Raw genomic sequence first — 25,287 nt, 5'->3', positions numbered from 1 at the left:
TGTGACATGACTATGCCAGAGGATGGCCAAGGTCAACAATGTGACCTATTTTTATTTTTTCTTAATAGGAAAAAGTTGCCATTCTTTTCCCACACTGGCAGAGTCTTTCTGTGTGTGTGGCTTTGCAGACTCCTTTTTGTGAAAATTTCACATCTTTTCCTTTGATTAAGCTTGTTAGATTTCAGACCTCCTTGAACTTTAAACTTCTCATTTCCAGCTTTTCCAGTCAGATGTTCTAAATCTAGTGATCTCTTATACAGTATTATTAACTTATATATCCTTTGGCAGTTTTATAAATTATTGCAGAAATATTGTATTTTTCTTCAAATATTATAACAAACGGGATGATACTACTGTTTTAAGCTACTTCGTTTAAAGTTGGATAATTTTATTACCAAATCTGAATTCTCTGAAAGAAATGAGGATGTATTCCTTATGTGGATACTTCATACATCTCATCTTTCAGGTTTTCTTGGACTCTGAAGCTGGGCTACAAAGAAGTCTGAGTTGTTTGTGGATTAAATTAGTGACACTTACTTGGTTTAATCGTGAATCTACCTGAATGAATTACTCATATATTAAGGATACTATACACTCACCATGTAAACAACAACAGAACTTTTACTAAAACATGACGTACTTAGTAGAAAATTCAGGTCATGTAACGGAATACAAAATACAAAACAAATAATAAAAAATAAAATATATAAAACCAAGATGAACATTTCTTTTCCAAAATGTACAATTAAGTTAATGTTCCAACTCACCTTTCGTGTATGAAAAACCCCAAGTGATGTCAGAATTGTATGTTAGGAAATATTGTGAGACTTTCAGCCAAGAGGGCAGCCTTAAGTGATGTGAAATTCCACCCAATCACTTTCTGGATCCAAGCACAGAAAGTGTTAGGAAAAATGATAATTGAAATGTACATTTGAATCTGAACCCAAGAAGTGGAAAACTTAGCTACCAGAAACAAAGATTGAAATCAGGTGGAATAGTGAGCTCTTACTGAAGTTGAATGTCTCATGGGGGACCTCAGGACCTTGATGCCTGGGTTTTAACATCTACATGGACATGTGATGAGAAATTAAATCCAGGCAAATCAGGATGCTGAAACTGAGCTAGAGAGTTGCTATGTTCAGGAAACTGAGAATAGGAAAAAATTATCTGGTGGCTTGGAAAGCAATAAGAAACCAGCATTTTCTAGTGCCGTGGGTAGGAAAAATCTATATAACCCCAGTTTGTGCTGGTGACTGCAGCCATGAAATTAAAAGACGCTTACTCCTTGGAAGGAAAGTTATGACCAACCTAGACAGTATATTGAAAAGCAGAGACATTGCTTTGCCAACAGGGTCCGTCCAGTCAAGGCTATGGTTTTTCCAGTGGTCATGTATGGATGTGAGAGTAGAACTGTGAAGAAGGCTGAGTGCCAAAGACTTGATGCTTTTGAACTGTGGAGTTGGAGAAGACTCTTGAGAGTCCCTTGGACTGCAAGGAGATCCAACCAGTCCATTCTGAAGGAGATCAGCCCTGGGTGTTTTTTGGAAGGAATGATGCTAAAGCTGAAACTCCACTGCTTTGGCCACCTCATGTGAAGAGTTGACTCATTGGAAAAGACTCTGATGCTGGGTGGGATTGGGGGCAGGAGGAGAAGGGGACGACAGAGGATGAGATGGCTGGATGGCATCCCGGACTCGATGGACGTGAGTCTGAGTGAACTCTGGCAGATGGTGATGGACAGGGAGGCCTGGCGTGCTGCCATTCATGGGGTCGCAAAGAGTCGGACACGACTGAGTGACTGAACTGAACTGAACTGAACTGTGCTTTGAATAGCTCTGGGTGCAAATTCACAGTGATGGCATTAGGCAGTAGAACCACAGGTATTGTTACTAAGAAAAACACTGAGCCATTGCTGATGGCAAAATATCTCAAGAAGAAACCATAAACAATATGAAGAGATTTTAAGGTAAGTATGTCAGAAATGTAAAAGACAGAACAGAAAGAAGAAAACCATAAAACCTGGGTAAGACAGTACATACAAAAGGAGAGCAAACATTTTAAAAATGTGTAAATTAAAGCATAATTTACATGCAGTGAAATTTCACCGTTTTGGGTATATAGTTCTGCAAGTTTGGGCAAACATGTACAGCTGTACAACTGACACCACTATAAACGATATAAAACAGCTCCTTTGCCTCCAAATATTTTCTATGCCCTCCTTTATAGTCAATCCCTCCGCCCAACCCCAGGTCCTGAAAACAACTAACTTGTTTTCTGTCCCAGTAGCTTAGGCTTTTCCAGAATGTCATGTAAAAGAAGTTATACAGTATGTATAGCCTTTTGAATGTAGCTTCCTTTATCTAACTTGTTGCATCTGAGATTCATCCATGTTGTTGCATGTATCAGGACAGGAGTTCATTCCATTTTATTGCTAAATACTATTCCATTTATGGAGATGTCATATTATTTTTTGTTCATTCTCTAGTTGAGGGACATATGAATTGTTTCCATATAATTTTTTAGCAATCACGAATAAAGATGTTATAAATATTTATACATAGGTGTTGGTGTGAACATCCTTTCACGCAAATACCTAAGGCATCTGACTGTTGTGTCATGTAAGTAAATGTATGCTCCTGCTGCTGCTGCTGCTGCTGCTAGGTCACTTCAGTCGTGTCCAACGCTGTGCGATCCCATAGACAACAGCCTACAGGCTCCTCTGTCCCTGGGATTCTCCAGGCAAGAATACTGGAGTGGGTTGCCATTTCCTTCTCCAATGCATGCAGGTGAAAAGTGAAAGTGAAGGTGCTGACTCTTTGAGACTCCATGGACTGTAGCCTACTAGGCTCCTCTGTCCATGGGATTTTCCAGGTAAGAGTACTGGAGTGGGTTGACATTCTCTTCTCCATGTAAAGTATAACTTTACAAGAAATTTCCAAACATCTTTCAAAGAGGCTGTAATAATTTGCATTCCCACCACTAACATATGAGGGATTCCACGTATTCTGAATCCTGACCAGTAATTTGTAATGTCAGCTCTGATCATCAGTATGGTATTGAATAGGAGGGATGAAAGTAGAACATTCTCATTTTATTTCTGATCTTAGGAGGAAATCATTCATTGTTTCACTAGTACATATGATGTTAGCTGTAGATTTTTGGTAGCTATCCTTTATCAGATTAAGGAACTAGAAGAAAATTCTCTTTAATTCTGAGTTTGGTGAGAGTTTTGTTGTTGTGTTGAATCACTTTGGATATTGAATTTTAATGATTTTTTTTTCTGTATAATTGGGATATAAATGCATTTTTAAATTTTTTAGCTTACTGACATGATATTATAATGATTGCTTTACAATGCTTAACTAGACTTGCACTCCTGGGATAAGTCTTATTTGGTCATGATATTCTGTCCTTTTTTTACATTGCTTGATTTAATTTAATTCACTAGTATTCTGTTGAGGATAGTTGTATCTAGATTCATGACGAACAATAGGTTCCAAAAAAATTTTTGTAACCTATTTCTGTTACTTGTCTGGCCTTGTAATATAAGTCAGTAAATGCTTCCTCCTTTCCCATATTATAAAAGAGTTTGCATAGAATTGACATTATTTATTTCTTAATTGTTTGTTAGAATTTGCCAGCATGGAGTTTCCTTGGTTAGAAGATCTATAACTATAAATATAATGCTTTAATAGACACAATAATTTTTCATTTTTCCATTTCTTCTTGAGTGACCTTTGGCAATTTGTGTCTTTAAAACAATTTATCTATGTTGTAAAATTTATGGAAGTGAAGTGAAAGTCACTCAGTCATGTCCGACTCTTTGTGACCCATGCATAATCCATAGAATTCTCTAGGCTAGAATATTGGAGTGGGTAGCCTTTCCCTTCTCCAGAGGATCTTCCAAACCCAGGGATCCCACCCAGGTCTCCCACATTGCAGGCGGATTCTTCACCAGCTGAGCCACAAGAGAAGTAAAATTTATGGGAAGAGTCATTCATAGTATTTCCTTATTAATTTTGAATGTTTATAGTTGTTATAGTTGTGACCTTTAGTTGAAATAGGTAATCTTAACAATCAGCCAAATAGAAATTCTGAATTTTTAGAAACCAGAAAGATAGCAATTAAAATTAAAAGGTTAAACAGAAAGTTAAATACAGGGGTAAAGAAACTTAGCTTATCAGAAGATACGAGAGAGGAGAAAAATCACTGTGATATAAAAAATGTAAATCAAATATGGGAGGTATGAAAAAGAAACAAGGAGGATAGAATGTTAAACTTGCATATATGTCTAAAAAAAATTCCAGAAAAGGAGAATAGGTAGAATGGTGATATCCAAATAGTTAATATTCAATAATTCTCTAAAGGAGGTAAAACATGAGTCTTTGGGCTTTGAAACCCAATGAATCCTGAGGAGGAAAGATAAAAGCAAAATATATCCCTAGACACATTGATGTAAAATCTTAGCACATCAAAAAAAAAGAATCTTAGCACATCGAAGTACTGAAAAATAAAATAATTTTTTCATCTTAGAATTTGTAACTCTGATCAATTGTCATCCAGGATTAAGTATGAAATAGAGACACCATCGTATAGTATCAATGTATATAATACACAGATGTTCTTGCAGAAAGAACAATTACAAGAAGGAAATTGAGTCTAGAACAAAAACATCATGTATGAAGACATTATAAGCAAAGAAATTTGTGACTATATTAACTTGTAAAGATGAAAGATTAATTTGAGGCATTATTTTAAAAAGCTAAGATAGACAATGGGAGGAAATGTATGGAGCTAAAATATTTTAAGTTTCTTCTGTGATTTAAGAGGTGGATAGAGTTGGCTCAGCTGGTAAAGAATCTGCTGCAATGCAGGAGACACAGGAAGCATAGGTTTGATTCCTGGGTCAGGAAGATCCTCTGGAGGAGGAAATGGCAACCCACTCCAGTATTCTTGCCTGAAAAATCCCATGGAGAGAGGAGCCTGGTGGGCTATAGTCCATGGGGTCGCAAAGAGCTGGACATGACTAAGCATGAGCACAGACATATAGACTACTTAGGTCTCTAGTAGGCTTAGAATAAGTAGAGATTTTAGAAGAGGAGAAGATGATCACTAAGATAATAGAAATAGAAAGCAAACTATTCAGACCAGGAAGGGAAGTTAACGAATAAATAGAATTTGATAAATCTAATAGGAGGCACAGTACATGAGAAACTCTGGGCTAGAGGAAGTACAAGCTGGAATCAGGATTGCTGGGAGAAATATCAATAACCTCAGATATGCAGATGATACCACCCTTATGGCAGAAAGTGAAGAAGAACTAAAGAGCCTCTTGATCAAGGTGAACGAGGAGAGTGAAAAAGCTGGCTTAAAGCTCAACATTGGGAAAACGAAGATCATGGCAGGTCCCATCACTTCATGGCAAATAGATGGGGAAACAGTGGAAATGGTGGCTGACTTTATTTTTCTGGGCTCCAAAATCACTGCGGATGGTGATTGCAGCCATGAAATTAAAAGATGCTGACTCCTTGGAAGGAAAGCTATGACCAACCTAGACAGCATATTAAAAAGCAGAGATATTACTTTGCCAACAGAGGTCTGGTCTAGTCAAGGCTATGGTTTTTCCAGTAGTCATGTATGGATGTGAGAGTTGGACTGTGAAGAAAGCTGAGTGCTGAAGAATTGATGCTTTTGAACTGTGGTGTTGGAGAAGACTCTTGAGAGTCCCCTGGACTGCAAGGAGATCCAACCAGTCCATCCTAAAGGAGATCAGTCCTGGGTGTTCATTGGAGGGATTGATGTTGAAGCTGAAACTCCAATACTTTGGTCACCTGATGTGGAGAGCTGACACATTTGAAAAGACCCTGATGCTGGGAAAGATTGAGGGCAGAAGGAGAAGGGGACGACAGAGGATGAGATGGTTGGATGGCATCATCGACACAATGGACATGGGTTTGGGTGGACTCCGGGAGTTGGTGATGGACAGGGAGGCCTGGTGTGCTGTGGTTCATGGGGTTGCAAAGAGTCAGACAGGACTGAACAACTGGATGGAACTGAATAGGAGGCAGGAAGGAAAAAAAAAAATTGGATTTAATAAAATAGATGGTAAATAAAAATAAAGTTAAAAATGAATGAACATATATATCAGCAATAACATTAAATGCTAATAAAATAAACTTCACTATTAAAAGAGAAATGTATTTTGATGGTATAAAAAATTCTTAAAGACAAAGGTATATCTGGCAAGTATTAAAAGAAAGATGTTCTAATTTTCAATTGGGAAATCTGTATTTGAAGGAAAGTGTTAGGGCGTGTATCAAGTACTGTATTTGCCTCTTGTTTCTTAGCTCCAAATCTCTCTTGTATACCTTGCTCTGTGATGCTGGTACTGGGATTCAGCAGAGTAGTTACATTTCCCAGACGTTTCTCCAGTTGGTTTCCATTAAGTTCTGTCAATAGGTGGCACTAGAGAGAGTGAAAAGGATAAGGGACTTCCTTTTTCACTGTCGTTCCATCAGTGTCAGCTTGTTTCCAGCTTCTTTGGGCACTCCCAGAACCTGTCTTGTCCTGTCTCTTTATTCTGATCACCATTTCTGCAGGGCAGCTTTGCTGAGCTTCTAGGTTTTAGGAAGTTCTTTCCTTTCCTTTGACATCTGCCGTTCTAGAGAAAGTAACTACTTCTCATAGTTATTATTTCTGAGTTACCTCAAATTCTTTCAACCCTCCAACATTTATACAACAAATTCTCTGTATAGTGTGGTTTTTCCTTCCTGGTGGAATGCTGACTAGACAGATCAGGATAGAATAGAATTGAAAAGACTGATGCAGTGTTTGTCTACCTGAAAGATATAGGTCAATGTCTTGTATTTAGTTAATAAAACTATCTGAAGATACATAAAGCAAAGGCCAATATAATTATGAGATAAAATGCAAAACCCTACAATTGTGAAAAGATTGTAAACTTTTTATGCTGAAGTAATTTTAGATTTTAAAAAAAGTTTCAAAAATATTTCACAAAGTTCCCATATACTCTGTTTCTCCTCAAATGTTTACACATTATCTAACAGTACAGTGATCAAATTGGTAATTAGCAGTGATAAATACCATTAACTATTATATACATTTTATTCAAATTTTTTCAGTTATCCCACTTATGTCCATTTTCTGGTACAGGACCCAAAGATCCCATGGTACGTTTAGTTATCTGGCTTGGTCTCCTCCAGTCTGAGACAGTTCTTCAGTTTTATTTGTCTTTCATTACCTTGACATTTTTGAAGAATGCTTATTAATTATATATAGAATATCTCTCAATTTGGGCTTGTTTGATGTTTTCTCACAATAAGATTAAGGTTATATAATTTTTACAAGAACACTATAGAAATGATCTTATTTTCTCAGTGTTTCGTATCAGGAGATACATGATGTGTTTAGTAACAAGTGATTTAGACTTTGAAAAGTTGGTTAAGGTAATGCCTGCCAAATTCTCCACTGTTACAGAAGATATTTTTGACACTCTTATCTAAGAAACTGATAACAGAAAGCTAAAAAAAGTTAGGTATGGAAGAATTTTAGAATACTAAAAGTTCAATCTGGTAGGTACTGCACCCTAAAAAGTATATTTTATTCAAATGCACATTAAAATGTACAAAATTGGCATTATATTGGGCTGCCCAGGTGGCTCAGTGGTAAAAAACCTGCCTGCCAATGCAGGAGCCACAGGAGATGTGGGTTTGATCCATGGGTCTGGAAGATCCCCTGGAGTAGCAAATGACAACCCACTGTAGTACTCTTGTCTGGAAAATTCCATGGACAGAGGAGCCTGGTGGGCTGAAGTCCATGTGGTTGCAAAGAGTCGGACATGGCTGAGTGAGTACATTCTATTCAAATGCACATTAAAATGTACAAATATTGGCAATATATTAGGCTACTAAAAAGTTTTAATAACTTCCAAAGACATGGTACCATATGAATGACATGGCATAATCTTAATGCAATGTAGTTATGATATAAAGAGATATTCAAAAGCATATGACTGAAAACGAACAAAAGCTATAAATATTGTATAAGCTAAATATCTTATTATAATTTACCTTGTACAATATAGGGCTTTGGATTGCAAAGACTGTCAATCCTAAAGGAAATGAATCCTGAATATTCATTGGAAAGACTGATGCTGAAGCTGAAGTTCCAATACTTTGACCACCTGATGTGAAAAGGTGGTTCATTAGAAAAAATCCTGATGCTGGGAAAGATTGAGGTCAGGAGGAGAAAGCGGTGACAGAGGATGAGATGGTTGGATGGCATATTAACTCAATGGACATGAGTTTGAGCAAGCTCCAGGAGATGGTGAAGGACAGGGAAAACAAGCGTGCTGCAGTCCATGGGGTCACAAAGAGTCGGGCACGAGTGAGCGACTGAACAACAAGTGAAATATCCCACATGAGCAATTTGTAAAAAAAAAAAAATGGCAGAGAATTTACTTGTGATAAAAAGACTAAAATAACTAGCTGTAGGAGATAACTTCTTCAAACATAATTAAGAGGGTAAAATATTAGAAGCAGTCTCTTTGAAAGTCACAGAGAAAGGGTGCCTCCAATACCTGTTCTCTCCTCCTGTAGTAATATAACCACTGATTTTAAAGTGGACCCATAGCTGCCTATATGGCCTGGCCTCTCTGGTGAATGAGTATACCTTTGTCCGTTTTGGAAGTAATGTGTGTAACTTTTAGGATGCATCTTGAAAGGGAGGGAGCCCATCTCATTCTTGACACTTAGGCTTTCCTGCCTACTAAGCTAGATGTATAACTATGAATGGAGCATGTGGATGAGGACAACATCCTAAAAATGACAGGGCAACCAGATATAACCACTTTGGTCTCTGACACCATGGAGTCACTATACTAGCCCTGGTAAGTATTCTATTTTATTTAAACCACTGATTTAAAAAAAATCATCATAATAACTGTTGAACTTAAATTCTCCTTAATGTACCTTTTTTTTTTTTAACCACTTCTATTCACTATTTTACTGAAGGTTTTAAGCAGTGAAAGAGAAAAAAAGAAAAAGGTGGTATAATTTCTAGTTAAGGCAAAATCTAAGAGGGTCTACAGACAAACCAGTTAACCTAGTGAGAAGGATCAGCCAGGTAGCTGTTTACAAGAACAGTTATGAAGACAATAAAATTATACCATGAACTAGTAATAAGCAAACTGGAAAACGTTGTTTAGAAAAAGCAGTTTAATAATGGGGGAAACCAACATTGACCTAAGATTAGATGTACTAAACAATTTTATTATGGACTTCCCTGATGGTCCAATGGTTAAGAATACACCTGCCAATGGAGGGTACATGGGTTCAATCCCTGATCCAGGAAGATCCCACAGGCCATGGAGAAACTGACCCTGTGAGTGAGCCCAAGCACTTGAGAGCCTGTGCTCCATAACTCAAGAGTAGGCCCTACTAAGGAAAGATAAAAATGAAAATATGCTAACTTTTTTCCCAATTAAGCAATAAATTCAGCATAATTTAAATAAAATAGCTAAAACCCTATTGTGTGGAACTTAATTAGCCAAATCAAAAAATCTTTTAGAAGTTCCATGGTTATGTGATACACTAGATACAGAGAAAAGTATCAGAACATGTTTGGAAAGAAAACCCAACATCAGGATAGTGATGTTGGCTCTGGGGCAGGGGAACAAAACTAAAGAATATTAGGGTTCTCCAACTGTGTCTATAATATTTTCTTTTCAAAGTATCTACAGAAAATATGTCAAATTATGTGTATTCATTCCAGGTGCTAATTCTATACATATTTGTAATATTATTCTTTCTCCTTTTTGGACACTTGAGAAAGAAATTCTGGCTATGATGTACAGATATCTTAATAAAAACTCCATTAACCCCCAAACTTCTGGTTTATATATTGAATTGCAGAAATTCAACTTTTAAAATCAAAATCAAAATTTAACTTTTAAATGTGACCATTTGGGGTCTGCCATGCATCAGTTAAATTCCAGGATTTAAATGGGGGAGATCCAAGAGTAATTAAGTTCCCCTTTCTATTTGCTCTGTCTGTTTGTTATCATTGCAGCATAAATCACTGTCAATACCTGCTTCTTTACTATACCAGAATTTAGACAAGATGCACCACAGTGTGTTAATATGTAATTTCAACTTCTTTTTCTTTTTAGAAATCAGGCCTACATTTCAAGTCCTGCCAATTTGTCTGTATTGTGACTAGCTGCTTCATTATCTCTACTACTGTGGGCAAGAATCCCTTAGAAGAAAAGGAGTAGCCATCATAGTCAGCAAGAGAGTCTGAAATGCAGTACTTGAATGCAAACTCAAAAACGACAGAATGATCTCTTTGTTTCCAAGGCCAAACCATTCAGTATCACAGTAATCCAAGTCTATGTCCCGACCAGTAATGCTGAAAAGCTGAACGGTTTGATGAAGACCTATAAGACCTTTTAGAACTGACACCCAAAAAAGATGTCCTTTTCATTATAGGGGACTGGAATGCAAAAGCAGGAAGTCAAGAAACACCTGGAGTAATAGGCAAATTTGACCTTGGAATACAGAATGAAGCAGGGCAAAGGCTAATAGAGTTTTGCCAAGAGAATGCACAGGTCATAGCAAACACCCTCTTCCAGCAACATAAGAGAAGACTCTACACATGGACATCACCAGATATTCAATATTGAATTCAAATTGACTATATTATTTGCAGCCAGAGATGGAGAAGCTCTACACAGTCAGCAAAAACAAGACCAGGAGCTGACTGTGGCCCAGATTGTGAACTGCTTATTGCCAAATTCAGACTTAAATTGAAGAAAGAAGGGAAAACCACTAGACCATTAAGGTATGACCTAAATCAAATCCACTATGATTATACAGTGGAAGTGAGAAATAGAGTTAAGGGACTAGATCTGATAGGGTACCTGATGAACTATGGATGGAGGTTTGTGACATTGCACAGATGTCAATCAAGACCATCCCCATGGAAAAGAAATGCAAAAAAGCAAAATGGCTGTCTGAGAAGGACTTACAAATAGCTGTGAAAAGAAGAGAAGCGAAAAGCAAAGGAGAAAAGGAAAGATATAAGCATCTGAATGCAGAGTTCCAAAGAATAGCAAGGAGAGAGAAGAAAGTGATCAGTGATCAAATGCAAAGAAATTGAGGAAAACAATAGAATGGGAAAGACTAGAGATCTCTTCAAGAAAATCAGAGATACCAAGGGAAAATTTCATGCAGAGATGGGCTCAATAAAGCACAGAAATGGTATGGACTTAACAGAAGCAAAAGGTATTAAGAAGAGGTGGCAAGAAGACACAGAAGAACTATACAAAAAAGATCTTCACGATCTAGATAAATCACAATGGTGTGATCACTCACCTAGAGCCAGACATCCTGGAATGTGAAGTCAAGTGGGCCTTAGGAAGCATCACTACAAAAAAAGCTACTGACGGTGATGGAATTCCAGTTGAGCTATTTCAAATCCTAAAAGATGTTGCTGTGAAAGTGCTACACTCAATATGCCAGCAAATTTGGAAAACTCAGCAGTGGCCACAGGCCTGGAAAATGTCAGTTTTCATTCCAATCTGAAAGAAAAGCAATGCCAAAGATTGATCAAACTACTGCACAATTGCACTCGTCTCACACACTAGTAATGCTCAAAATTCTCCAAGCCAGGCTTCAACAATATGAGAACCATGAACTTCCAGATGTTCAAGTTGGATTTAGAAAAGGCAGAGGAACCAGAGATCAAATTGCCAACATCCGCTGGATCTGACAAAGCAAGAAAGTTCCATAAAACATCAATTTCTGCTTTTATTGACTATGTCAAAGCCTTTGACTGTGTGGATTACCACAAACTGTGGAAAATTCTGAAGCTGATGGAGATACCAGACCACCTGACCTGCCTCTTAAGAAATCTGTATGCAGGTTAGGAAACAACAGTTAGAACTGGACATGAAACAACAGACTGGTTCCAAATAGGGAAAGGAGTATGTCAAGGCTGTATATTGTCACCCTGCTTATTTAACTTCTATGCAGACTACATCATGAGAAACACTGGGCTGGATGAAGCAAAATCTGGAATCAAGATTGCCAGCAGAAATATCAATAACCTCAGATATGCAGATGACACCACCCTTATGGCAGAAAGTGAAGAAGAACTAAAGAGCCTCTTGATGAAAGGGAAAGAGGAGAATGAAGGAGTTGGCTTAAAACTCAATATTCAGAAAACGAAGATCACAGCATCCAGTCCCATCACTTCATGGTAAATAGATGGGGGAAACAGTGGCAGACTATTTTTGGGGGCTCCAAAGTCACTGCAGATGGTTACTGCAGCCATGAAATTAAAAGATGGTTATGCCTTTGAAGGAACAATCTAGACAGCATATTCAAAAGCAGAGACATTACTTTTCCAACCAAGGTCCATCTAGTCAAGGCTATGGTGTTTCCAGTAGTCATGTATGGGTGTGAGCTGGACTGTAAAGAAAGCTGAGCCCCAAAGAATTGATGCTTTTGAACTGTGGTGTTGGAGAGGCTCTTGAGAGTCCCTTGGACTGCAAGGAGATCCAAACAGTACATCCTAAAGGAAATGAATCCTGAATATTCATTGGAAAGACTGATGCTGAAGTTGAAACTCCAATACTTTGGCCATCTGATGTGATGCTGGGAAAGATTGAAGGTAGGTGGAGAATGGGACGACAGAGGTTGAGATGGTTGGATGTCATCACTGACTCAATGGACATGAGTTTGAGTAACTTCTGGGAGTTGATGATGGCCAGGGAGCCCTGGCTTGCCGCAGTCCATGGGGTCACAAACAGCTGGACATGACTGAGCAACTCAAGTGAAATGAACTGAACTGTGACTAGCTGGCAATTGGGCTGCTGCTAGTGTTTTAACCTTGGTATATTGGGTTGATACAGTTCTATTATGTTAGAGGTAAGATATTTTACATAGTCAAATTCATTTATATTTTGTCTGTGATTATTTTCTCTCATAACTGTTTCCTTTCTGATAAGTATTTATTTATTTTCAAAACTTTCATTATAGTTTCACTCCCTAGATTTTATAATCTGTTGAATATACAATTTATCTTAAAGTGAGATATAAAGTAAAATTCTGAAATTGACTTTTTGAAAATGGTCAAGCAACTGATCCAATATTTTTGGCTGATAAATCATCTTTTTTCCATTGATACATTTGCTAGTGAAAATTTTTTGGATTTTTTTCCTAATTCAGTTCAGTTCAGTTGCTCTGTCGTCTCTGACTCTTTGTGACCCCATGGACTGCAGCACGCCGGGCTTCCCTCTCCTTCACCATCTCCTGGAGCTTGCTCAAACTCATGTTAATTGAGTGGGTGATGCCATCCAACTGTCTCATCCTCTGTCATCCCCTTCTCTTCCTGCCTTCAATCTTTCCCAGCATTAGGGTCTTTTCCAGTGAGTCAGCCCTGCGCATCAGGTGGCCAACGTATTGGAGCTTCAGCTTCAGCATCAGTCCTTTCAATGAATATTCAGGACTGATTTCCTTTAGGATTGACTGGTTGGATCTCCTTTCAGTCCTATAATTTTCCTGATTATATAAGTAATATGTAACTTTGGTATATTGGTTTGAGATAATTATGTTATTGGTAAGATATTTTACATAGTCAAATTCATTTATTTCTTGTCTGTGATTATTTTCTCTCACAATCCTTTATTTTCTGATAAGTATTTATTATATACTGATTATATAAGTAATATTTTTATTACTTATACAATAACTTTAAGTAATTATTATATACTGATTATATAGTAATAAAGGAGATATATAACTATTTTTCATATTATTTCTATATTATTTCATAATGTACATTTGATTTTGTTTATAATATTTTATTTGATAAATATAGAATAATTTTTAAGCAATTTCCTCTAGCAGAGATACAGTTTTGCCCAAACTTTGCCTAGCTAGGTAGCTATCCAGCAAGAGATATTTTTTATGGTGTGCTTCTAATGTACAGAAAATTAGAACACAACAAACATATGACTTAATGGTGACTTTTAAATGATTTTTAAAATGACTTTTTGATAAACTTAATTTTGTGAAATATTTAATAAAATGTTTTAGTTTTCTTTATATATGTTCCATATTCTTTTATCTTTTAGAAATGTTTCATTCCTAGATGCTATGTCTTTTTGCTGCTTTTTAAATGTAGCCTTTCACTATCTTCTAGCTTGCTTTTGTTGATAGGTAGAAAAGCTACAGAATTTTAGATGTTTATTTTATAATGATCTCTTTTAACACTTTTTAATTGTTTTCCTTGGGGTTTTTTATGATAGATAGTAATGTTAGCTAAAGAAAATAAATTATCTCCTTCTTTTCAAAATGTGTCATTATTGTCCTCTAGTTGGATTGATTGTAACTTCAAGGACATTGTCTTGAGCCATCTGTTTCCTCCCTGACATTACAGGGATTTAATTCAGTGTGTCACTCACGGGGTATATTGGGTTGAGACAGTTTTATTATGTTAAAGAAGGATCCTTTCTTTCCTAGTTTAGTAAGATAGTTTTAGCAAATGAAAGAAAAAAGCTTGGTATAGTTACCTGTTATATAATGCCTTTTTGCACTTAACAACATGATTACAGGATTTCCATCTTATCAGAGATAAATTATACTGCCATATATTAATAATTACATGATTTTTACCCTCTTACTAGAGATAGGTTATAGTGTCAAATTTCCTACTCTTATTCTAGAAATGACCTACTTGGTCACTGAATATTTTTCTCCTAATACATGTAAAACACATTGTTAGCATTTGAGTTGGGAAAGCTTTGTATTGTTTTGCATTTACATTGATACTTGGCACTGTACTGTAGATTCGTTTAATATCCTTTTTGTTAGGTTGAAGTCTGAAGTTGATTTTACTTTTATGTATATATGTATATAGTCCAGAGTGTCCTCCCTACTCTTCAGCTCTACATATGGAACAATTATGTTCATTTGCACTTTTACTATTGTTAGAACCACTGACTGAAACTGCTTGTCCTGTTTGGAACTGATAGTAACTACTTGCATGAATTGTCTTTGAGCAGGAGGTCCTGGTAAGGAATGTGGAACTAACAAGTTACAATAAACAGAACGATTCAGGAAAGGTCAAAAGGAGAGGGGAAGCTAGTCCATATGCCATTCCAACCTCCCAGAATCCTGTACACAGACACACACACACGCACATATGCATTCTTTTTTGTATTCTTTTCCATTATGGTTTATCACAGAATATTGAGTATAGTTCCTTGTGTTATACAGTAGGAACTTGTTGTTTCTACTTCCCTCTCTTTGTTTTTTAAACTTTTTATTCTGTATTGGGCTATAGACGATTCTATTTCCCTCTTGACAGTAAACTTTTCAGTAGCAGCAAGTAATGCCAAGACCAAAACTATTAAAAGGAGACAAATACTGTTAATTTAGAATCCTACAGTATTAATAGTTTTCTTCTGGGCTTTTTTTTTTCATTTTCTTTAAACTTACATGATAACTTGACAGGTGTGTGGTGGTCAGCATAACAGCTTTTCAAAGATGTCAATGTCCCAACCCCTGAAATTTATGAATTCATTATGTGGAAAAGGGACTTTGCAGATGCGATTAAGGCTCAAGTTCTTGAGATAGGAAAAGTGTCCTGGACTATCCAGGTGGGCTCAATCTAATGCAATGAGTCCCTTCAAGGCAGTTAGATGAAGAAATGACTATGAAAGAAAAATTAAAGAGATGCAATATTGCTGGCTTTAAAGATGCAGGAAGAGCATCATGAGCCGAGAACTGTAAGGTAGTACATTTGTATTGGTTTAAGCTTAAACTGTAAAGTCTGTGGCAAGTTGTTATGGTGGCACTAGAAAACTAATATACAAACCTAACTTGACTGTTTAAAAAAAAAATCTTAGCACAAAAGGCACTACTTCATTATCTTTCTGCACTTACAATTGCTCCTAAGAAGTTTACCATCACTCTGATTTTGTTTAGCACTTTTATGTGTTTGGAGCATGGTTAATTTGGGGAATGAGCCAAAGATTCAGTTCAGCTACTGATCTTATCTAGAATACCTTGGTTTATTATAACTTTGTTATTAATTTCTTGGTACAGTGTATTTTTCTTATTGTTATTAGGGAGACTTGCTTGCACAAATTCTACTTTTCAAATTGTTAGAGGATGTTTGAGCTTAAAATATGGTAGCATAGTTTGCAAATAATTTGTGTAATATACAAATAAAATATGTCATCTATAATTTATGACATTATCTAGAACTCAGTTAAATAAATCTTATAAATTACATTACTTAAGATATCTTTGTCAGTGTCTTAGTCCTAATCGCTCAAATGTGATGGGTATCAATTTCTTCACTGAATTTATTTATTTTTTTAGTTTCTTCATGAATGTGCAATAGCTTTTGCTTTGTGTATTTTGATGCCACTGTTTATCAAGTAAGAGCTGACCATTGTGAAGAATGGATAAAGAAGATATGGTACACATAAACAGTGGAATATTACTCAGTCATAAAAATGAACAAAACTGCACAATTTGTAGAGACATGAATGGACCTAGAGGCTGTCTTACAGAGTGAAGTGAGTCAGAAAGAGAAAAACAAACATCCTATAATATTGCTTATATGTGCAATCTAGAAAAATGATACAGATGAACTTATTTAAAAAGCAGAAATAGTCTCAGATGTAGGCAAATATATGATTACCAAGGTGAAGTGGAGGGGGGATGAATTGGAAGAATGGGATTGACATATATAAATTCAGTTCAATTCAGTTCAGTCGCTCAGTCGTGTCCAACTCTTTGCGACCCCATGAATCAAGCACGCCAGGCCTCCCTGTCCATTACCAACCCCTGGATTTCACTCAAACTCATGTCCATCGAGTCAGTGATGCCATCCAGCCATCTCATCCTCTGTCGTCCCCTTCTCCTCCTGCCCCCAATCCCTCCCAGCATCAGGGTCTTTTCCAATGAGTCAACTCTTAACATGAGGTGGCCAAAGTATTGGAGTTTCAGCTTTAGCATCAGTCCTTCCAATGAACACCCAGGACTGATCTCCTTTAGGATGGACTCGTTGGACCTCCTTGTAGTCCAAGGGACTCTCAAGAGTCTTCTCCAACACCACAGTTCAAAAGCATCAATTCTTCGGTGCTCAGCTTTCTTCACAGTCCAACTCTCACAGCCATACATGACCAGTGGAAAAACCATAGCCTTGACTAGACAGACCTTGTTGGCAAAATAATGTCTCTGCTTTTCAATATGCTATCCAGGTTGGTCATAACTTTTCTTCCAAGGAGTAAGCGTCTTTTAATTTCATGGCTGCAGTCACCATCTGCAGTGATTTTGGAGCCCCCAAAAATAAAGTCTGACACTGTTTCCACTGTTTCCCCATCTATTTCCCATGAAGTGATGGGACCAGATGCCATGATCTTCGTTTTCTGAATGTTGATCTTTAAGCCAACTTTTCCACTCTCCTCTTTCACTTTCATCAAGAGACTTTTTAGCTCCTCTTCACTTTCTGCCATAAGGGTGGTGTCATCTGCATATCTGAGGTTATTGATATTTCTCCCAGCAATCTTGATTCCAGCTTGTGCTTCTTCCAGCCCAGCACTTCTCATGATGTACTCTGCATAGAAGTTAAATAAGCAGGGTGACAATATACAGCCTTGACATACTCCTTTTCCTATTTGGAATCAGTCTGTTGTTCCATGTCCAGTTCTAACTGTTGCTTCCTGACCTGCATACGGATTTCTCAAGAGGCAGGTCAGGTGGTCTGGTATTCCCATCTCTTTCAGAATTTTCCACAGTTTATTGTGATCCACACAGTCAAAGGCTTTGACATAGTCAATAAAGCAGAATAGATGTTTTTCTGGAACTCTCTTGCTTTTTCCATGATCCAGCAGATGTTGGCAATTTGATCTCTGGTTCCTCCGCCTTTTCTAAAACCAGCTTGAATATACTTTGTATAAAACATAACTAATAAGAACTTCCTGTATAGAACAGGGAACTCTAATCAGTGCTCTATGGTAACCTAAATTTACAGAAAATCCAAAAAAGAGGGGATATATGTTTATGTATAATGGATTCGCTTTGCTGTACAGCAGACACTAACACTTTTGTAAAGCAATTCAGTTCAGTTTAGTCGCTCAGTTGTGTCTGACTCTTTGCAACCCCATGGACGGCAGCACGCCAGGCCTCCCTGTCCATCACCAACTCCCGGAGATTTCTTGAACTCATGTCCATCAACATCCAACCATCTCATCCTCTGTCATCCCCTTCTCCTCCTGCCTTCAATCTTTACCAGCATCAGGGTCTTTTCCAGTGACTTAGTTCTTCACATCAGGTGGCCAAAGTATTGGAGCTTCAGCATCCATCCTTCCAATGAATATTCAGGACTGATTTCATTTAGGATTGACTGGTTTGATCTCCTTGCAGTCCAAGGGATTCTCAACAGTCTTCTCCAACACCACAGTTCCAAAGCATCAATTCTTTGATGCTCAGCCTTCTTTACCGTCCAACTCTCATATCCATACATGACTACTGGAAAGACTATAGAGCCATAAATTTACTCTGTGGTTTTTGCCTTTATCCCACATAATTTAACAAGATATGTTCATTTTTTCTTGAGTTCTACAGATTCTGTATTTTTAGCTGCTTTTTTATAAGAAATTCTTTTCTACTTCTGAGAGATTTGATTTGCATTTCTTATTTAAAATAGGAAATATTTTGGACAAGAAAAGTTCTTGTCCTTTGAAATGTAATAAGAAAATATGCTCATCTTATTTCAGTTTAATGGGATTTTGCTATAGGTCTTAATAATTTATAGATAATTGATTAAAAATATCCCATGGAAATTTGAAAAGCATATGTATTCTAGGTTAGTTGGTTACAGAATTATCAATATATTAGTCAATTCAGACTTTATTAAATTTATATATCTATTTGAACTGATAGTTTCTGAGAGAAAGGTATTATAAAATATTTCTTCATGATTAAAGCTCTATTAGTCAGTTTCTCCTCTGACCACATTTTCTTCACAGCTGAAAAAATAGTTTTAAATAAATGCAATATTCTTCCATGCCTTTTTATCACACTTAGAGTCAGCTTGCTGCTGTTGCCTTACCCAATATTATTTTAGTCTATAGGGCACAGTTGCTTCTTCCCTCAGAGCCTTTGATTTTCTGAAATACTTCCACCTCCTTGCCTCCCACACATATACCTTGTTTTTGGCATCTTTACTCTTCTGCTTCCCTTTCATTCTATAGTTTCAGGTACCTAATATGTTTCTCCCTCATAAATCCCTCCCAGAATTAAAATATATTTTTCCTTGAAGATTGGTTTTCATAGGAAAATTCTTTTAATTTTTCTCTGGACATAAAGGTTCCTTTGTGACTTTTAGGAATATATATTTGCCAAGAAATGAGAAACTCTCTGGGAGTTATGCTTTCTTTTATCTTTAATTTTCAGCACTTAGGACCAGCACACTTCTTTGCAATTTTAATGATATCTGCATGATGTCTTCCAGAAAAACCCTAAAATTTACTTCTTTGATGGCCATTCATAGTTTTACAGTGCTACAAAACAATTATTATTTTATATTTCTCTTCCTTTTATTTTATTGAAAGGTCAAATGAGGTAAATAATTTGAGCAGAATTTATTACATAGAGCTTCAAAATTTAAAAGCTAAAAGAACCCTTGAGAAATGGGTAGTAGATAACGAAAGGGAAAATGCTTTTCGGCCTTTTTTGAGTAAATATATTTAAATTTGATGCACTTGTACTACATATTATGTTGATGTGTTTATCATCACTTGTTTATTTGAAATATATTTACTTGTTAATAGGAGATCATACTTTTTATATATCTTCTACTTATATTTTCTGGCCCTTAAAGATATGAAAAAAGTTGTTAAAATTTACTCATGACAGGAGAAATGCCAATTAAAATTACACTGAGATACTATTTCTCCTCTATCAGATTGGCAAAAATCCAAAAGTTTGACATCTGTTGGCAAGGCTGTGAGAAAATACACACTCATATATTGCTCATGATAATAAAAAATGGTACCACCCCCATGGAATAAAATTTGGCAACGTCTAACAAAACTATATAAACATTTACCCTTTGACCCAGAAAACTCATTTCTAGGAATTTATCCCAATGATACTCTGGAAAACTATGAAAGACATATGTATGAGGCTATTTACTGCAGTTATTTATAGTAGCAAAAATTGGAAAGAGCCCAAATATTCACCAATTGGTGTCTGATTGAATATGAACTAATTACATTCATACAATGGAAATAGGTAGCTGTAAAAATAAATAAGGGATGTTTTTATATACACATATGTAATAATTTTCAATACATATTTTTAAATGAAAAAGAAAAGTAACTTGGAAAAAACTGTGTATACTTATCTATAGGACAGGAAAAAGGAATAAGATCTAGATATTGAAGATTAAAAAGTTATATATCTTATTTTATAGAGCTGACTTTGTAATTTGAGTATTATTTTATGGAAATATGAAAAATTTAAATCAAAATGAAAAAATGCAAAAAGTTAAACACAAAATTTAAAAAAAGACAAATGAGTCTAAGTCTGTAGTAAGCTGTAGGCATAACCACCCAGAAAATAATTAATGCAAGAGATTAAAATATAGTGCATCAATTGAAATTTCTTAGTGAGTTACATACTAAAAACCAAAACAACAGAAACAAATTAAACTGTTTTGGTAATCTACTCTTGGTGTTGTTATTTTGTAACTATTACATATGTATAGTAGGAAAAAGTACATTAATATCTTTAGGAACTAAATTCTTGGTATAAGAGAAGAGAAACAGGTATAAGATTAAGGGAATTAGAGGCTCAGATTCTACATTTGAGTTAGAAATATTGATATGATATCATATGTATTTTCTCTTAAAAGCACAGCAAAAGCAAGCAAACATATTTACTAGATTTGTCTACTGAATAGCCTAGAAACCACTAACAGCAATGAATACGTACATGCCCACAGTGCGGTCTCAATTTCCAATAAACAAAGCAAGACTCCTTGGTTTGTCTGAATGTGACTGAATTCCTTGGCTGAATCCATGTCTGAGGCAGGACAAATACAAGGTAATCCTGGAACATCATGTCCAATAAGAAAGCAAGGTCAGTCAGTTCAGTTGCTCAGTTGTGTCTAGCTCTTTGTGATCCCATGGACTGCAGCACACCAGGCTTCCCTGTCCATCACCAACGCCCAGAGCTTGCTCAAATTCATGTCCATCAAGTTGGTGATGCCACCCAATCATCTCATCCTCTGTTGTCCCTTTCTCCTCCTGCCTTCAATCTTTCCCGTTATCAGGGTCTTTTCCAATGAGTCAATTCTTCACATCTGGTGGCCAAAGTATTGGAAAAAGCAAGGTAACTATTTAAAAACTACAGAACTCAAGAGCCAACATGAAGAAATCTCTTATTGGCCAAAGACAATCAAATTTAAGCAGTAATAACTGTAAGGAGTTGGAGGGCTTCCCTGGTGGCTCAGTGGAAAAGAATCTGTTTCCCCATATAGGAGACTTGGGTTCAATCCCTGGGTTGGGAAGATCCCCTGGAGGAGGAAAAGATGATCCATTCCAGTATTCTTGCCTGGGAATCCCATAGACAGAGGAGCCTGGCGGGCTACAGTCCCTGCGGTAGAAAAAGAGCTAGATATGTCTTAGGGCAAAACAACAATAACAACACACAAAGGAATTGGAACATGTGTAATATGTTTATAAATACATAAATAGATAATAATAATTAGAGAAAAAAATCTCATTGGTCACCTCTGAGAATGCTAAGTAAGCAATTTAAGAATTCATTTGCCTGTTCTATGTGAAGTAAAATCTCTGTTTTTCTTATTTTAGGAAAAGTCTTCTCTTAATATAATTGTTCCAGTTAGTAAATGTGAAAACAGAAATAGAATACCATAATTTTTAATCCTAAATGAAATAATGGATTTAAGCATTGATTATAAATAGATCCTAACATAAAAAATAAACAGAAGCAGTAATTATGAGCTTTCTGAAAGAAGCTTCTACTTATAAAGCAGTCTTGCAAAAAAACAAAAAAACACCAAATGATACAATCGTATCAAGACTGCACAGATAATAAATAGTTAACAGAGGAGGCACAAGTGTACTAATCCTTGCTAAAGCCTGTTTAAAGTTGATCTTTGACTGGTATCTGGAAGCTTGGGTGTCGAGAGAGTTACCTCCATTCCCTGATAAGAATGCCTTACTGTGCCTTAACTGTTTGAATTAGCTGACTAACACTTAATACCCTTTCTTTCTGGGTGTCTGAAATAGTGGTATGTGCAAGGCAGAAGGTGCCTGCATGAAGTGTAGTTGTTCAGTAACTAAATTGTGTCCAATTCTTTGCAACCCCATGGACTGCAGCACACCAGGCTCCTCTGTCCTTCACTATCTCCCTGAGTTTGCTCAAATTCATGGGCATTGAGATGGTGATGCTATGTAACTATTTCACTCTCTGCCACCCTCTTGTCCTTTTGCCTTCAATCTTTCCCAGTATCGAGTCTTTTCCAGTGAGTTGATTCTTCACATCAGGTGGCCAAAGCATCAGAGCTTCTGCATCAGTCCTTGCAATGAATATTCAGGGTTGATTTCCTTTAGGATTGACTGGTTTGATATCATTGCAGTCCAAGGGACTCTCAACAGTCTTCTCCAGCACCACAGTTTGAAAGCATCAGTTCTTTGGTGCTCAGCTTTTTTTATTGTCCAACTTTCACATCCATACATGACTACTGAAAAAACTATAGCTTTGACTATACGGACCTTTATTGGCAAAGTGATGTTTCTGCTTTTGAATATGCTGTCTAGGTTTGTCATAGCTTTCCAAGCAGCAAGCATCTTTTAATTTCATGGCTGCAGTCACCATCCACAGTGATTTTGGAGCCCAAGAAGAGAAAATCTGTCACTGTTTCCACTTTTCCCCCTTATATTTGACATGAAGTGATGGGGCCAGATGCCATGATCTTAGTTTTTTGAATGTTGAGTTTCAAGCCAGTTTTTTCACTCTCCTCTTCGACCCTCCTCAAGAGGCTCTTTAGTTGCCCTTCACTTTTAGAGTGGTATCATCTGCATATCTTAGGTTGTAGATAGTTCTGGCAATCTTGATTCCAGCTTGTGATTCATCCATCCTGGCCTTTCCCATGATGTATGCCGCTGCTGCTGGAAGGGCTTCCCCGGTGGCACTAGTGGTAAAGAACATGCCTGCCAATGCAGGAGAACTAAGAGACACCGGTTCGATCCCTGAGCTGGGAAGATGCCCTGGAGAAGACAATGGCAACCCACTCTAGTATTCTTGCCTGGAAAATCCCATGGACAGAGAAGCTTGGCAGGGTATAGTCCATGGGGTCACAAAGAGTTGAACATGACTAAAGTGACTTAGCACATGCTGCATATGAGTTAAATAAGCCTTGTTGTACTCCTTTCCCAATTTGCAGCCAGTCAGTTGTTCCATGTCTTGTTCTAACTGTTGCTTCTTGATCTCCATATAGGTTTCTCAGGAGGCAAGTAAGGTGGTCTGGTATTCCTATCTCTTTAAGAATTTTCCACAGTTTGTTGTAATCCACACAGTCAAAGGCTTTAGTGTAGTCAATGAAGCAGAAGTAGATGTTTTTCTGGAAGTCCTTTGCTTTCTCCATGATCCAATGAATGCTGACAATTTGATCTCTGGTTTCTCTCCCTATTCAGAACCCAGCTTGTATATCTGGAAGTTCATGTAATGCTGAAGCCTAGCTTGAAGGATTTTGAACATAACCTTGCTAGAGTGTGAGATGAGTGTAATTGTGTTGGTAGACTGAACATTCTTTGGCATTGGCCTTCTTTGAGACTGGAATGAAAACTGACCTTTTCCAGTCCTGTGATCACTGCTGAGTTTTCCAAGTATCCTGACATATAGAGTGCAGCACTTTAACAGGATCATCTTTTAGGATTCTAAATAGCTCAGCTGGAATGGCCAGCTGAGCTATCAGCCCCTAATAAAAACTTTAAACACTGAGTTTCTAGTGAACTTCCTAAGTGTATGGCATTTTATGTGTGTTGTCACTTGGTGGCTCAGATGGTAAAGCGTCTACAATGAGGGAGACCAGGTTCAATCCCTGGGTTGGGAAGATCTCCTGGAAAAGGAAATGGCAACCCACTCCAGTATTCTTGCCTGGAAAATCCGATGGACGGAGGAGCCTGGTAGGCTACAGTCGATGGGGTCGCAAAGAGTCGGACACCACTGAGCGACTTCACTTCACTTGCTGCTAAGTGAATACTGTGTGAGTGCGGTGGGAGAGGGCTCTTGCAAGCTTGCACCTGGAGTCCCCATGTATCTTTACCATTTGTTGACTTTCTTTATATCTTTTTTGGGTAATTAACCATAGACACAAATATGACTATATGCTGAGTCTTGTGAATTTGCCTAGTGAATCACTGAACCTGAAGGTGATCTTGGAGATCCCAACATAAAGACTCTGCATGTTACCACCAGTCTACGGAAAATACATAGACCACGGGAACATGTAAGTGACCCCACAGTAATACAAGCAGCAGAGTACAGAATGTGGAAAGCTCTACAGTCTCTTTAAAAAAGAAACTGTAAAGGAAACAAAGAGGAAGAAAAAATATACTAATTAAAAGAGATTAATGAAACATTTAGAGATGAAATAAACTGATCCTTGGGATTGGTTTTAAAGTAATTCTATAGTGGTAGTGGTAAAAATCAGATTAATTTAGCTTATATTTCAAGAATTTAGAAAAGCACTTTGAGGAGTCTTAAGAATAATCAAGATAAGGGATATAATATATATCAAAATGAAACAAATGAAATGTAAAACAAGAGAACTGAGGAAGGTATTAAAAGAAACCATTGTGTTGACTTCTTTTTGGATCAGCTGTATCGATGCTTAGGCAGTTTAAGAAATCTCCCCTCTTATTCTGCACTTAGAACACTCTTGCTTTGGCTTGCTAGCCCCATTGTCCACCTTATAGCTTCAAAGATGTTCTCTGTTCCTGTGCTAAGGTCTTTCTGCTTCACCATAAAAGAATCCCACTGACCCCTTGATATGAACATGTTTCAATTTCAGTTTTCCTCTTAACCTGTTTTTTTCTTTCATATAATCCTATAGTCTATATTCTGTGGCCAGTGCCAGAGTATTAGGTTTATGTGGGAGGGAAGATGAAATAATTACATATTATAAAGGATATATAAAGTGCATGTATATAAA

Source organism: Budorcas taxicolor, chromosome 11 (assembly GCF_023091745.1).
Source record: "Budorcas taxicolor isolate Tak-1 chromosome 11, Takin1.1, whole genome shotgun sequence".
NCBI classification, from domain to species: Eukaryota; Metazoa; Chordata; class Mammalia; order Artiodactyla; family Bovidae; genus Budorcas; species Budorcas taxicolor.
This window is presented reverse-complemented; position numbering follows the sequence as displayed.